Genomic DNA, 17,490 nt, shown 5'->3' with positions numbered 1-17,490 from the left:
CGCGAAACTTACAATACGATACTGAAACCGCGTTGCCTTCTATGATGTTTGGGCCGGAAGTATCCTGTACACCGTGAATCGGTAACAGAAGGGGAAACAGTCCCAAATACTAAATCAAAACGGAACTCAACGGGAACTAAGAGACCGCCCTTCTGACCTAAACAACCTCGACCAATACCCTAAGTAAAAGGTTACAAATCCGCTTAAGCGCCAACACGCCTTACAGCGTGATGCGGAATCGCGTGTTATGAGGCCTGCCCGGCTGACTCACTCAGGGCGGGTCTATCGAACGCGGTACCAATCCTAAAAAGACTCGAACGATAAATCTGACGTTACCAAAAGAGGACTCAAAATCTACTAACTAATTATCTAACACGACACGTGTAATTTAAAAACGAAACATCGACTTGTATTGATCATCTTCTTATTCGGTTGTTTGATGTTTAGTTAGGTTAGTAGAGTGTAGGATACATAGGGTGTGAATTAATTCCAATAGTTCTTTTCTGACTTTAACTCGCAACATCAGTTGCTTGTTTCGACGAAATCGACGACAGGAGACGCTGGCGCATGTTGTTTAAGGTGCGTTGACGCTGACGCTGCAATGGCCAATAGTTCACTACCGGGCCCGAATTCGTCCGGATGGCCGACTGTCGATGCTGGTTGCACGTGTATCGAACTAAGCCGATTACACAACGTGAACGCCAAAGGTGTTGAAAACGCGTTCGACAAACCTGTCCTTCGTCAGGACCGCTAAGCAATAGATGTTATCGACGGACCAACAAGCCGGTTGGCCACGTGGCGTTATGGACGGATTTGGCTCTAAGTAACCGCTCGCCGCACTGCGTGTTCGAGCCGATCGCAGTGGGAGCTAGCGAGATGGCGCCAAAAGTAATCAGGAACCGATGCACGTGGTCTACGAAAACCCCAGAAGGTCGCAGAATGAATCTGTGTGTCGGACTGGCAGTTTATCGCATCGCTGATGTTGTCACGCCACGTTGAAGATGCTGCTACGACCTGTCCGGAATAAAAACCTTCGTTCGAAGGCTTTGGTCTTCGAACGATAATGATTGGCATTAGGCCATGCCGGTTTTGTGAATAGCACTTTTACCTTATTGCTCTGGGTGAATTACACTACACCCGCCAATATGGTGGCACTTTTCGCTTGCCTCTGAGGCCACTTACTTATAATCGTTAAATTATCTTAAACTTTTCTCCACTAATTGCACCTTGTACTTATAATCTTCTCTTGTTAGCTTTACTTGTAATCACTTTGTACGCCAACTAAATTTCGTCTGTCTAACTTGGAGGTCGATCTGCGAATGACCTGGTGTCTCTCTGATTGATCTATATTGACCGCCGAGTTCTTCGGCGATATCCTGCGCCAACATGTGTCGCCTTCTAATTGGCTGGATCAGATTACCGCTTTGAGTGGTCTTGAGAGGAATTCTTTGCTCACGGCAAAGGATCAACCGGTTCGCGTGGATTGGTTGTTGTCTAGGCTAAAAGTCGACCTACCTTAAGCCTGTATCAGACTAACCGTTGTAGCGGTTGACCGCTACCGCTCCGTTCCTTTTCGGCCAATCAGAGCACAGCGGTCGACCGTCGCTTGTTGTTGTTGTAAAAAATAGAATTATTTCTATTTTTGCCGCCAACCGTTCCCAACGGTTGGCGACTGCTGTCATTGACATGGCGAAGGCAAACGTGCCTCTTCACACCTACACAAAGTCACATATAGAGACTTATCGAATAAAAATGTGTGCTTCTCTTTTTGGCACACACGACAGCCAGTCAAAACATTAATAGCACCGGCAACGCTGCTTGGTGATGTCTAATTTCGACAAACGGTAACGGGAAGGAAAAAGAAGAAGTTTTGTTTTCATCGTGCGCTAGGAACTTGTTTTTATAAATCTGTGTTTTGTTTGTTAGAAATAGTTCCAGTGCAAGTGAAAAAAACTTGACCGTTCGTGCCTCTCCGGAGGAATATAGTCAAACGGTCAGACTCAGCTTTTTTGCTGCTGCGTTTGCGGGTTTTTGTCGTGTTCGCGTAGTGTTTGTTTTGTGATGCTGATTCACTTGCACGTAGGAAATCCAGCGATCAAATTGGACACAAAATCCAGTCGAAACACGGCATCGGCTGCATGGTCATGTCCTTCGCTATTGGACCTATCCTGATGATGAAAAATGCTAGCCTCCGATCGGGAGCATGAATTTGCAGAAGTGCTGCACCCAGACTGGTATGCTCTCGATTGAACAAATTATTATTACAATTTTGACGTCCAGCACCGCCGGATGATGTTGAATCGCTGGTGCGGGCAAAGTAAGGCAATACTGCTATTCAGCGGTAAGTTTTCGTGAATATATGGCTTTCACCGGATACTAATACGTCGTCCTATATTTTTACAGGTATTTGCTGTCAGCTGATTGTTGCGACAAGTGGTGTGCTAATTTTAATATAACACTCGCTTTGCTTGAAGCCTGGGGACAGACCGATAGCAGAGGTACGAGTTTCTAAATACGTTCAATCTGCTTAATATCGGTTTTCTGTACAGTTGCCATTGTTAGTTGTATTATTAGTTAGTTAGTGAGTTAGTAGTAGTATTATTAGTTAGTGAGTTAGTAGTAGTATTATTAGTTAGTTATTTATTAAAATTATGAATTCGAATGTCCCAAGCAGATGAAGATTAGTGTCTTTTTTTTCAAATAGGATTTTATGTGATGAATTAATTATTAACTAGGTAATATTAATTTAGAATTTATATTGTGTGCTCTGCCATAAACGGAGACATCAACACTATTGTATACATTTAACACTTTATTATATTGATAGTTTGTAATTGCTTTTAAACAAAAAATGAATTGAAATAAAACTCAAACCTAATCTTACATTTATCTTTTACTAGCTATAATTGAGAATTGCAACGATTTTTTCGGAACTTATTCGACATATTTTGTAATGTTTACAAATTAGTAAGCATATGTACAGGGGTCAAAATAAGTAGGATAGGCAAGTGCCGGTATGCATGACAAGCCTGCTAATTTTTGGATGGGTTTGATAATTGGTTACCTGATAAAAATGCTTATTTGCATCATTGGCATAGATGAAAAAAAAAAATTCTAAAGTGAATGTTCCATCAAGATCAGGAATCGGCGAAGGGCTCATCGAGAAATGGCTATTTCTCATCTGGAAATCCTCAGAGGAACCTGTCTCAGGGAACATTTACGTTTCTGCATAAAAATATGGCGTGTGGCACCTATATCTCCAGGATTTTTCATCTGGAATCTTTCAAAAGGCATATTTTAAAATTTAGGCGTCATTGGCCACTTCCGGAACAAACTGAATGTCCCGAAGGAACTCGTAGTGCGAGAATTTACATTTCTGCAACAAAATATAGCATGCGACACCTCTATCTTCAGGATTTTTTATTAGAAATCATCCAAAAGACATATTTCTGAACACAGACTGCATTGGCCACTAACGGAACAATCTAAATGCCCCGGAGGAACCCGGAATAGAGTCATTTCCATTTCTGCGTTAAATATAGCGTGCGACACCTCTCTCTTCAGAATTATTAGGCATCTTCCGAAACATATATTTTTGATTATTGGTTGTTTTGGTCACTTTTGAAACAATCCTTGATTCTTGAACTGAATTATGATATTATTCTTATCATCAGTTTTTTTCAATGAGGTAAACATTATTCCCGAATGGGGAAGGTTTTTTTTTCAGGGTGACAATGCTCCAGTTTTTTGGTGTGTTGAATCCTCTCTCAACGCTTTCGGATAATCGACCAACCAGCATATGCGTCCGCTTCACAACCGTATATTTTCTCAACTGTCTACCCTGCTTCATTTCTTCCTTTTAGCCCCTTCCTAAGAGTCAAGCACTTCTCTTTTCCCTTTTTCATTTTAAATGTATACAGTATAAAGAACACGACGAGGATTGTTTCAAAAGTGACCAAAACAACCAACAATCAAAAATATATGTTTTGGAAGATGCCTAATTGTTCTGAAGAGAGAGGTGTCGCACGTTATATTCGATGCAGAAATAGAATGTCTCTATTCCGGGTTCCTCCGGGGCATTTAGATTGTTCCGGTAGTGGCCAATGCAGTCTGTGTTCAGAAATATGTCTTTTGGATGATTTCTGATAAAAAATCCTGAAGATAGAGGTGTCGCATGCTATATTTTGTTGCAGAAATGTAAATTCTCGCACTACGAGTTCCTTCGGGACATCCAGTTTGTTCCGGAAGTGGCCAATGACGCCTAAATTTTAAAATATGCCTTTTGAAAGATTCTAGATGAAAAATCCTGGAGATATAGGTGCCACACGCCATATTTTTATGCAGAAACGTAAATGTTCCCTGAGACAGGTTCCTCTGGGGCTTTCCAGATGAGAAATAGCCATTTCTCGATGAGCCCTTCGCCGACTCCTGATCTTGATGAAACATTCACTTCAGAAATGTTTTTTTTTTCCAACTATGCCAATGATGCAAACAAGCATTTTTATCAGGTAACCAATTATCAAACCCATCCAAAAATTAGCAGGCTTGTCATGCATACCGGCACTTGCCTATCCTACTTATTTTGACCCCTGTACATATGCTTACTAATTTGTAAACATTACAAAATATGCCGAATAAGTTCCCAAAAAGTCGTTGCAATTCTCAATTATAGCCAGTAAAAGATAAATGTAAGATTAGGTTTGAGTTTTATTTCAATTCATTTTTTGTTTAAAAGCAACTACAAACTTTTAAAATATAATAAAGTGTTAAATGTATATAATAGTGTTGATGTCTCCGTTTATGGCAAAACAGACAATATAAATTCTAAATTAATATTACCTAGTTAATGATTAATTCATCACATAAAATCCTATTTGAAAAAAAAGACACTAATCTTCATCTGCTTGGGACATTCGAATTCATAATTTTAATAAATAACTAACTAATAATACTACTACTAACTCACTAACTAATAATACTACTACTAACTCACTAACTAACTAATAATACAACTAACAATGGCAACTGTACAGAAAACCGATATTAAGCAGATTGAACGTATTTAGAAACTCATACTTCTGCTATCGGTCTGTTCCCAGGCTTCAAGCAAAGCGAGTGTTATATTAAAATTAGCACACCACTCGTCGCAACAGTCAGCTGACAGCAAATACCTGTAAAAATATAGGACGACGTATTAGTATCCGGTGAAAGCCATATATTCACGAAAACCTACCGCTGAATAGCAGTATTGCCTTACTTTGCCAGCACCAGCGATTCAACATCATCCGGCGGTTCTGGACGTCGAAATTGTAATAATAATTTCTTCAATCGAGAGCATACCAGTCTGGGTGCAGCACTTCTGCAAATTCATGCTCCCGATCGGAGGCTAGCATTTTTCATCATCAGGATAGGTCCAATAGCGAAGGACATGACCATGCAGCCGATACCAGCTCCGATGCCGTGCTCCGACTGGATTTTGTGTCCAATTTGATCGCTGGATTTCCTACGTGCAAGTGAATCAGCATCACAAAACAAACACTACGCGAACACGACAAAAACCCGCAAACGCAGCAGCAAAAAAGCTGAGTCTGACCGTTTGACTATATTCCTCCGGAGAGGCACGAACGGTCAAGTTTTTTTCACTTGCACTGGAACTATTTCTTACAAACGAAACACAGATTTAATAAAAACAAGTTCCTAGCGCACGATCGAAACAAAACTTCTTCTTTTTCCTTCCCGTTCCCGTTTGTCGAAATTTGACATCACCAAGCAGCGTTGCCGGTGCTATTAATGTTTTGACTGGCTGTCGTGTGTGCCAAAAAGAGAAGCACACATTTTTATTCGATAAGTCTCTATATGTGACTTTGTGTAGGTGTGAAGAGGCACGTTTGCCTTCGCCATGTCAATGACAGCAGTCGCCAACCGTTGGGAACGGTTGGCGGCAAAAATAGAAATAATTCTATTTTTTACAACAACAACAAGCGACGGTCGACCGCTGTGCTCTGATTGGCCGAAAAGGAACGGAACGGTAGCGGTCAACCGCTACAACGGTTAGTCTGATACAGGCTTTAGGGGTGTCGAGTTAAGGTACGTTTAGACTATTAGACATGTCGGTCTGATTTTGACTACGGCAGAAATCGGTAGTCTGCTCGATTTACCGTTCGACATACTTTGTCAAACCCGTTTGTATGGCGGTGTTCACACTGCTTGCACAAGTCGAGAGGAAGAACTGCCAAATGAATGTCATTTTTCCTCCATTTGAATATTTGCCAGGACACAAAAAACGAAAATGATGTTTGTTATGGAAAGCCAAAACAAAAAACTAAAAAAAAATTCAAAGGTTGCTATGTTCTTGGAGTCGAACGAAAAATAGAAACGTTCCTATTCCCTTCGACAAATCGAACGGCATGTCGAATCACAATATCGAATAGGTGTAAACGTAAACCAACATTGCATTCGATATATTTTCGAGCAATCAGCTCGAATCTGATGAAAAAATCAGATAGTCTAAACATACCTTTAAACTTAAGCGTTTCGAGTTTAGTTCGTAACTCTTCCAACGCTTCGCTACGCGTGCGGTTACATATTTATGCTTATCGGAACAGTCTATGAATGAAATAAAAAAAATACTTTATGCACAATAAAACAACGTACACACTCGTGCGAATATACATTCACGTAAGGAGGCATCCATAAATTATCTAACGCCAATAATGGGAAGGGGAAGGGGGGTGTAATAAAAGTCTGATTATGATAAAGTTCAACAGTGATCATCGTGGCCACTTGTTATCTAATTTAACACTAACGTTGTGAAAATCGATTCAGCCACATCTAAGAAAAGTAACTGGAATTGAAGAGCTAACGCTCTCATACATACATGCACAAATACATACTTATATACATACACACATACATACATACGTATACACACACATGCACAGTTTGTCTACCTTAATCAAATGACATTTCTCGTCAAACATGTAAAAAGGGCCCAGTACCATATGTAAACAAGCCAAATTTTCTATTTTTTTGATTAATACAAGCCTAATCTACGCCTACCAATAAGTTTCGTTGCTTGAGGAAATTTGTTTTAATCAAACAATCTTATTTGTACCAGTCAGGGCTTTGAAAAATCACCATCTAGAAACTCAAATAGACTTATCAAGTCAACCATGGCGTAGAATATCTTTTCTTTACACAAACATTAATTGTAGCTAGACAACGGTCGCTAGACAGATCAAAATATTGATTTTCGATAACAACATTTGTTGGTATTCATTCCTCAATCAAAAATGATATTCGTTTATATATGGTCAATGTTGAAAACCATTTTCATCTTCACGTAAATGAATATGAATATCAGTGTTAGTATCTTGTATTGAATAATTGTATTAGGTACATCGAGCTCAGAAGCAATATTCGATATTAAATTTCAGGGATTCGACAGGCAACCAACTGACCTAGACCAGTCATACATATTCACAGCAGCCATCATAGTATCTAAATTATATAATTTATTTAAATTTTATTAATTTAAGTTATAACGCTTGATACCGTACTGCATCAAATTTCGAACACTTAAGCTATGATGTAACTTCTTGCACTGAAAATTCAACGAAAAATTAGTTTTTTCATCGCCCTCAGGGGTTAAGCATGTTGCTTATTTTATTATTGTTGCAATTAAGGGCTATTTATATAGATTGAAACATGTTCTGTTTATGAAAATAACGAAAATTCAAAACTCGGCCTTGATTCAAATTCCAAACACTTCAACGTAATCGCTAAGAGATAGATAGGCAAACCATCTAAATATTGACTGTCACTTTTTTCAACACTTTCTGATTCCCTGGAAGTGTCCCCACAGTAAAGAGCTATTTATCACTAGGTGCAGGACATTCCAAGGAACGAAATGGTGCCGTAATGTATCAAAATTCGAACACTTAAGCTATGATATAACTTCTTGCACTAAAAATCAACTAAAAGGGAGTTTTCTCGTCGATCTTAAAGGTTTACAATGTTGGTTATTCTATTTTGGTTGCAATAAAGTGCTATTTATATAGATTAAAACATGTTTTGTTTATTAAATTAACGAGAATTCAGAACTTGGTTTTGATTCAAATTCCGAACACTTCAATGTAATCACTGAGAGATAGATTGGCAAACCGTCTCAACACTAACTGTCACTTTTTCAACGCCTGCTGGTTCCCTGGAAGTGGTCCTTCAATGAAGAGCTGTACATCACTGGGTAAAGGATATTTTGAGGAACGAAATGGTATATAATAATCATACTTTTGATTACTCTAGCTATAATAATGTGGTTTTTATTCCAAAGTGTTCGAAGTTTGAGACTGTTCTAAGTTTGAATCAAAACGGACGTTTATTCTAAAAAATGATATTTCTCGTGAATAAGTTTAATCATAATCACAAACTTAATAATTGAATTAATGAACAGTTGATCATCTACAGCGATCTGTCTATAGGTGATGACTCTTGGGTTTTTCTGTGTCATTTCATCATTTTTGAATAAGCCGTGCTTATACGCTTCAAAAGGATGATTAGAACGGAAATGCGGGATGATATTCCCGACGTCCAAAACGACCTGGAAATATTTGCATCCGCGACAAAGCAATGTCCTGTAGCATACGCTTCCCTAGAAGAAGGTTTTTAATTTTAAAACACTGTTTCCTATAACGTTTAAAACATACGGACAATAAACATACCTGCACAAAGCTGTCTGGTTTTGATACCATCGTTATCACGAGTAGAATAGAAGGTATTGCTATCCATTTCAGATTTTTTTCGAAATTGAAAAAAATGTAACTGTACTTCGAAAAAATCAGTACAGTAACTGTTCGCTAACTGGGTGCTGTTTAACTGGGCTGCTTTTTAACTGGGCGTTCGCTAACTGGGCTATAGCCCAGTTAAAAAGCAGATGAACGTCAAAAATCAGCGTTTGGCATGTTGCTGTCAAAACGAGATAGGGGCACATGAATAGTAAATTGAGATTGATTTTTTCAGTTCAATGGATTTTTGTTGTCATCACACATGCGATCTACTAGGTATTCATCTATTCGTTTCCAGGTCAAATAAATGTTTTATGAAAAGAACATGTTTCCAGGTAACGGTTAGTGCAAATAAAGCACACACAAGGCTAACAATTTATTTTTTCTCATTATCTGTTCATCAATCAGGATTTTTAGTGTATTTGTTCAAAACATTTTCCAATTTTCGCTGAGAGTTTTGCCTAGCGACATTACATCGAAATCCCCCTCGATAATTGACGACATTTGAAATGTCACCCCAGTTAGCGAGCGACATTCGTTAACTGGGCTAGGCCCTCAGCCCAGTTAGCGAACGAACAGTGTACCTCGAATCGAAATTGATTTTTTTTAACTTTAGCGTTTCATTTTCACGGTTGCTATGTTTGAATTGATAGATGAACCGATCCGAATATCTTCCGTTTCGTTCTTGCTGGGTAGGGGAACTGCTCCATTATTCATCTCATTCAACATGTAAACTCAATTTAAAACAGGAAAAAACGCATATTTTCTTCTTAAACCAATCTGCTAATCCATGGAATACATTCTTCTTAGTTCACTTTAGATTCCTCATAAAGTATAATCCTCAAAAACTGACTTAAAAGCACTAAATTTGATATTATAGTCGGGCATCTGCACTCGAAAACTCATTTAATTCAATCACCTACATCAGAAAATTAAATCCGCGCATCGTTCTATACGGCTACAACGGGACTCGTTCAGTAGCCAACCAAAGTTTTTTTTTTTCACTAGCGGACCACTTTTAATTTTAATCACTAAACAAAGTCACTCACTACACTAAGAATACTTTAATCTTTGAAATGTTCACCTCAAATTTCCTAAAACAAGCTTGAATTAGCAGAAATATATGAAATGAATTTCTACAATTTCTAAATTTCAACTGTATGTATTCTCATCTATTTTCACTGCGTTGAAGAAAATCAAGAGTTGCCAAATCTGTTTCTGTTAATACGAAAAAATCATACTGAAAATGTTGAATTATTCCGACATAATTGACTGAAATCTACAGCACTGTAGTGGTTACCTAGGTTACCTATTTTGCACGTAAACAACTGCAGCGGATATCTAGGTAACTACTACGACGGGCTGCGGCTACGTTCATTCATTATAATGTGATTTATTCATGATTAACAGTGTGATGAATATAGGGGCATCGAAAGATGAATAATTAATGATGATGGTCCCGCCACATACCCCTACAAACGTTTGAGCTGGACGATTTATCTATAGATAATTAATGTGATCACATTTAAATCAGTTATACAAAACAAAAAAAACGAACTGATTTTACCTCCAGATATAAACTTCTTCAAAAACTGTATACTTGATTCATAGAGCACACAAAACTAGTACAGGGTTTTCATGACCTTCAGCCAGACCAACCACAACTATTTCATGATTTTCTCTAAGCATTCAAATAACAATTTTAATTTGCTAAAAGAAATCATTTATATCTGAAAACCGCGCGCGAGGCTCAAGCTTTTGTAGTCTCTTTCTATTATTTTTAAAGCTACAACAACAATAATGAAAAGAAAAAAAATCCATCATCATCACCGTGACGAACACAGTAGTTTTGTTGTTATAAATTTAGAAAAGTCCAATTTAATATAAACATATAAATAAAATTTTACAACACAATCAGATCCGTTCGTATAAAACTTCGTCATTTACAAGCTTCAATAAAACAATCAATATATGAATAGAAACCAAAACAAATAGTTCATCTAAAATAAATTTGTTTGTTAAAACTTCGTCATTTAAGATCCGTTTGTTCAAACTTCGTCAGGTAAACTCTACATCATTTTGAAAAACTTAGTATCGTTCTATACAATAGAAACTTTCACGTGTGAAATACATTGTCTCTTGAACTCCGCAAGTGTTGGTGCACGTTTAACATGTCTTGGCATCGAATTGAAAAAATTTATACCTTTATAAAACAATGAATTTTGTGAAGCTCTCGTTAGAAAGAAAGGTGTTCTTATTTCATCCGCGGTTCTAGTGTTATATCTATGAAAATCTCTTCCTCTTTCAATTCGACCACTCAAATATTGAAGTAGCAAACCATTATTTATTTTAAAAATGAACACCATAGACAAATAAACAACTCGCTGCTTCACAGATAGCCATTGCAAAGCGTCCAACATGAAAACAGAGGAAGTTAATCTATCACAATTTAAAATCAAACGCATTATTCTATTCTGCAAACGCTGTAACCTCAATAGTTGTGTGTTATTGGCTAAGTATAAAAAAGTAGGGCAAAAATCCAAATGTGGAGAGATGATTGACTTGTATAGCTGTATTTTACTACTAATCGTTAATTCGTTTTTCAGACGGCATAGAATTCCATACTTTTTGGCAATTTTCTTGATGACATTGTCAATGTGAGCGTTGAACTTTAGATTGTCATCAATAATCACGCCAAGATATTTAATCTCCCGAACGCGACCAATTGCCTCATCATCAATCAAAACAGAGACAACATCATTTACAACGGTGCGCGAGAAAATCATAAATTTAGTTTTATCAATATTCAATTTCAATTGCTTATACTTCAACCATCTGCTTAGAGAACGTAAATCTTCGTTCAAGTGTGAAACGGCTTCTTCTACGTTCTTAGCTGCAATGAATAATACGGTGTCATCGGCAAAAAGATTAATATCACAAAAACGTAAAACTCGTCGCATGTCATTTATATACATAATGAACAAAAGGGGCCCTAATACACTTCCCTGTGGAACTCCAAGATCATTCTCCACGGGACTAGAAACAGAATCATTAAAAACAGTCCGTTGAGTTCTGTCAGACAAGTAGTTTTCAAACCATCTAAATGCAGTACTCGAAATTCCAAAGCGCTTGATTGTGTTCAACAATAAGGGCCTAGAAATTGTTATGGAAAGCCAAAACAAAAAACTAAAAAAAATTCAAAGGTTGCTATGTTCTTGGAGTCGAACGAAAAATAGAAACGTTCCTATTCCCTTCGACAAATCGAACGGCATGTCGAATCACAATATCGAATAGGTGTAAACGTAAACCAACATTGCATTCGATATATTTTCGAGCAATCAGCTCGAATCTGATGAAAAAATCAGATAGTCTAAACATACCTTTAAACTTAAGCGTTTCGAGTTTAGTTCGTAACTCTTCCAACGCTTCGCTACGCGTGCGGTTACATATTTATGATTATCGGAACAGTCTATGAATGAAATAAAAAAAATACTTTATGCACAATAAAACAACGTACACACTCGTGCGAATATACATTCACGTAAGGAGGCATCCATAAATTATCTAACGCCAATAATGGGAAGGGGAAGGGGGTGTAATAAAAGTCTGATTATGATAAAGTTCAACAGTGATCATCGTGGCCACTTGTTATCTAATTTAACACTAACGTTGTGAAAATCGATTCAGCCATATCTAAGAAAAGTAACTGGAATTGAAGAGCTAACGCTCTCATACATACATGCACAAATACATACTTATATACATACACACATACATACATACGTATACACACACATGCACAGTTTGTCTACCTTAATCAAATGACATTTCTCGTCAAACATGTAAAAAGGGCCCAGTACCATATGTAAACAAGCCAAATTTTCTATTTTTTTTGATTAATACAAGCCTAATCTACGCCTACCAATAAGTTTCGTTGCTTGAGGAAATTTGTTTTAATCAAACAATCTTATTTGTACCAGTCAGGGCTTTGAAAAATCACCACCTAGAAACTCAAATAGACTTATCAAGTCAACCATGGCGTAGAATATCTTTTCTTTACACAAACATTAATTGTAGCTAGACAACGGTCGCTAGACAGATCAAAATATTGATTTTCGATAACAACATTTGTTGGTATTCATTCCTCAATCAAAAATGATATTCGTTTATATATGGTCAATGTTGAAAACCATTTTCATCTTCACGTAAATGAATATGAATATCAGTGTTAGTATCTTGTATTGAATAATTGTATTAGGTACATCGAGCTCAGAAGCAATATTCGATATTAAATTTCAATGATTCGACAGGCAACCAACTGACCTAGACCAGTCATACATATTCACAGCAGCCATCATAGTATCTAAATTATATAATTTATTTAAATTTTATTAATTTAAGTTATAACGCTTGATACCGTACTGCATCAAATTTCGAACACTTAAGCTATGATGTAACTTTTTGCACTGAAAATTCAACGAAAAATTAGTTTTTTCATCGCCCTCAGGGGTTAAGCATGTTGCTTATTTTATTATTGTTGCAATTAAGGGCTATTTATATAGATTTAAACATGTTCTGTTTATGAAAATAACGAAAATTCAAAACTCGGCCTTGATTCAAATTCCAAACACTTCAACGTAATCGCTAAGAGATAGATAGGCAAACCATCTAAATATTGACTGTCACTTTTTTCAACACTTTCTGATTCCCTGGAAGTGGCCCCACAGTAAAGAGCTATTTATCACTAGGTGCAGGACATTCCAAGGAACGAAATGGTGCCGTAATGTATCAAAATTTGAACACTTAAGCTATGATATAACTTCTTGCACTAAAAATCAACTAAAAGGGAGTTTTCTCGTCGATCTTAAAGGTTTACATTGTTGGTTATTCTATTTTGGTTGCAATAAAGTACTATTTATATAGATTAAAACATGTTTTGTTTATTAAATTAACGAGAATTCAGAACTTGGTTTTGATTCAAATTCCGAACACTTCAATGTAATCACTGAGAGATAGATTGGCAAACCGTCTCAACACTGACTGTCACTTTTTCAACGCCTGCTGGTTCCCTGGAAGTGGTCCTACAATGAAGAGCTGTACATCACTGGGTGAAGGATATTTTGAGGAACGAAATGGTTTATAATAATCATACTTTTGATTACTCTAGCTATAATAATGTGGTTTTTATTCCAAAGTGTTCGAAGTTTGAGACTGTTCTAAGTTTGAATCAAAACGGACGTTTATTCTAAAAAATGATATTTCTCGTGAATAAGTTTAATCATAATCACAAACTTAATAATTGAATTAATGAACAGTTGAACATCTACAGCGATCTGTCTATAGGTGATGACTCTTGGGTTTTTCTGTGTCATTTCATCATTTTTGAATAAGCCGTGCTTATACGCTTCAAAAGGATGATTAGTACGGAAATGCGGGATGATATTCCCGACGTCCAAAACGACCTGGGAATATTTGCATCCGCGACAAAGCAATGTCCTGTAGCATACGCTTCCCTAGAAGAAGGTTTTTAATTTTAAAACACTTTTTCCTATAACGTTTAAAACATACGGACAATAAACATACCTGCACAAAGCTGTCTGGTTTTGATACCATCGTTATCACGAGAAGAATAGAAGGTATTGCTATCCATTTCAGATTTTTTTCGAAATTGAAAAAAATGTAACTGTACTTCGAAAAAATCAGTACCTCGAATCGAAATTGATTTTTTTTAACTTTAGCGTTTCATTTTCACGGTTGCTATGTTTGAATTGATAGATGAACCGATCCGAATATCTTCCGTTTCGTTCTTGCTGGGTAGGGGAACTGCTCCATTATTCATCTCATTCAACATGTAAACTCAATTTAAAACAGGAAAAAACGCATATTTTCTTCTTAAACCAATCTGCTAATCCATGGAATACATTCTTCTTAGTTCACTTTAGATTCCTCATAAAGTATAATCCTCAAAAACTGACTTAAAAGCACTAAATTTGATATTATAGTCGGGCATCTGCACTCGAAAACTCATTTAATTCAATCACCTACATCAGAAAATTAAATCCGCGCATCGTTCTATACGGCTACAACGGGACTCGTTCAGTAGCCAACCAAAGTTTTTTTTTTCACTAGCGGACCACTTTTAATTTTAATCACTAAACAAAATCACTCACTACACTAAGAATACTTTAATCTTTGAAATGTTCACCTCAAATTTCCTAAAACAAGCTTGAATTAGCAGAAATATATGAAATGAATTTCTACAATTTCTAAATTTCAACTGTATGTATTCTCATCTATTTTCACTGCGTTGAAGAAAATCAAGAGTTGCCAAATCTGTTTCTGTTAATACGAAAAAATCATACTGAAAATGTTGAATTATTCCGACATAATTGACTGAAATCTACAGCACTGTAGTGGTTACCTAGGTTACCTATTTTGCACGTAAACAACTGCAGCGGATATCTAGGTAACTACTACGACGGGCTGCGGCTACGTTCATTCATTATAATGTGATTTATTCATGATTAACAGTGTGATGAATATAGGGGCATCGAAAGATGAATAATCAATGATGATGGTCCCGCCACATACCCCTACAAACGTTTGAGCTGGACGATTTATCTATAGATAATTAATGTGATCACATTTTAATCAGTTATACAAAACAAAAAAAAACGAACTGATTTTACCTCCAGATATAAACTTCTTCAAAAACTGTATACTTGATTCATAGAGCACACAAAACTAGTACAGGGTTTTCATGACCTTCAGCCAGACCAACCACAACTATTTCATGATTTTCTCTAAGCATTCAAATAACAATTTTAATTTGCTAAAAGAAATCATTTATATCTGAAAACCGCGCGCGAGGCTCAAGCTTTTGTAGTCTCTTTCTATTATTTTTAAAGCTACAACAACAATAATGAAAAGAAAAAAAAATCCATCATCATCACCGTGACGAACACAGTAGTTTTGTTGTTATAAATTTAGAAAAGTCCAATTTAATATAAACATATAAATAAAATTTTACAACACAATCAGATCCGTTCGTATAAAACTTCGTCATTTACAAGCTTCAATAAAACAATCAATATATGAATAGAAACCAAAACAAATAGTTCATCTAAAATAAATTTGTTTGTTAAAACTTCGTCATTTAAGATCCGTTTGTTCAAACTTCGTCAGGTAAACTCTACATCATTTTGAAAAACTTAGTATCGTTCTATACAATAGAAACTTTCACGTGTGAAATACACTGTCTCTTGAACTCCGCAAGTGTTGGTGCACGTTTAACATGTCTTGGCATCGAATTGAAAAAATTTATACCTTTATAAAACAATGAATTTTGTGAAGCTCTCGTTAGAAAGAAAGGTGTTCTTATTTCATCCGCGGTTCTAGTGTTATATCTATGAAAATCTCTTCCTCTTTCAATTCGACCACTCAAATATTGAGGTAGCAAACCATTATTTATTTTAAAAATGAACACCATAGACAAATAAACAACTCGCTGCTTCACAGATAGCCATTGCAAAGCGTCCAACATGAAAACAGAGGAAGTTAATCTATCACAATTTAAAATCAAACGCATTATTCTATTCTGCAAACGCTGTAACCTCAATAGTTGTGTGTTATTGGCTAAGTATAAAAAAGTAGGGCAAAAATCCAAATGTGGAGAGATGATTGACTTGTATAGCTGTATTTTACTACTAATCGGTAATTCGTTTTTCAGACGGCATAGAATTCCATACTTTTTGGCAATTTTCTTGATGACATTGTCAATGTGAGCGTTGAACTTTAGATTGTCATCAGTCGTGTGTTATTGGCTAAGTATAAAAAAGTAGGGCAAAAATCCAAATGTGGAGAGATGATTGACTTGTATAGCTGTATTTTACTACTAATCGTTAATTCGTTTTTCAGACGGCATAGAATTCCATACTTTTTGGCAATTTTCTTGATGACATTGTCAATGTGAGCGTTGAACTTTAGATTGTCATCAATAATCACGCCAAGATATTTAATCTCCCGAACGCGACCAATTGCCTCATCATCAATCAAAACAGAGACAACATCATTTACAACGCTGAGCGAGAAAATCATAAATTTAGTTTTATCAATATTCAATTTCAATTGCTTATACTTCAACCATCTGCTTAGAGAACGTAAATCTTCGTTCAAGTGTTAAACGGCTTCTTCTACGTTCTTAGCTGCAATGAATAATACGGTGTCATCGGCAAAAAGATTAATATCACAAAAACGTGAAACTCGTCGCATGTCATTTATATACATAATGAACAAAAGGGGCCCTAATACACTTCCCTGTGGAACTCCAAGATCATTCTCCACGGGACTAGAAACAGAATCATTAAAAACAGTCCGTTGAGTTCTGTCAGACAAGTAGCTTTCAAACCATCTGAATGCAGTACTCGAAATTCCAAAGCGCTTGATTGTGTTCAACAATAAGGGCCTAGAAATTGTCTCAAAAGCGCGTTTTAGATCCAAAAAAACAGCAAATATTGTGTCTTTATTTTCTAAGTTATCTTTCCATTTTGCTAGTACTAAGTTTAACGCGGTTTCACATGAGTGGCCTTCCCGGTAGCCTGATTGTTCCGGAATTAGCAACGAGTTACTGTTTAAATATTTTAGAAGCTGGCCTTTAACAACTAGTTCTAATATCTTTTCTAATGTGTGTAACATGTTGATGGGACGA

General features: G+C 36.5%; 1 long non-coding RNA gene across 1 annotated transcript; it reads right to left on the bottom strand.

Moving 5' to 3' along the window:
• Positions 1-4,780: 4,780 nt before the first annotated feature.
• Positions 4,781-5,771, bottom strand: LOC129732104 (uncharacterized). The gene is made up of 2 exons (XR_008729177.1): positions 5,234-5,771; positions 4,781-5,171 (listed from the first exon to the last, which is right to left on the bottom strand). It is a non-coding gene; the product is annotated as an uncharacterized LOC129732104 (long non-coding RNA).
• Between the last annotated feature and the right edge of the window lie 11,719 nt (positions 5,772-17,490).

The sequence above is a fragment of the Wyeomyia smithii genome, chromosome 1, assembly GCF_029784165.1.
Source record: "Wyeomyia smithii strain HCP4-BCI-WySm-NY-G18 chromosome 1, ASM2978416v1, whole genome shotgun sequence".
Lineage (NCBI taxonomy): Eukaryota > Metazoa > Arthropoda > Insecta > Diptera > Culicidae > Wyeomyia > Wyeomyia smithii.
This window is presented reverse-complemented; position numbering and strand designations above follow the sequence as displayed.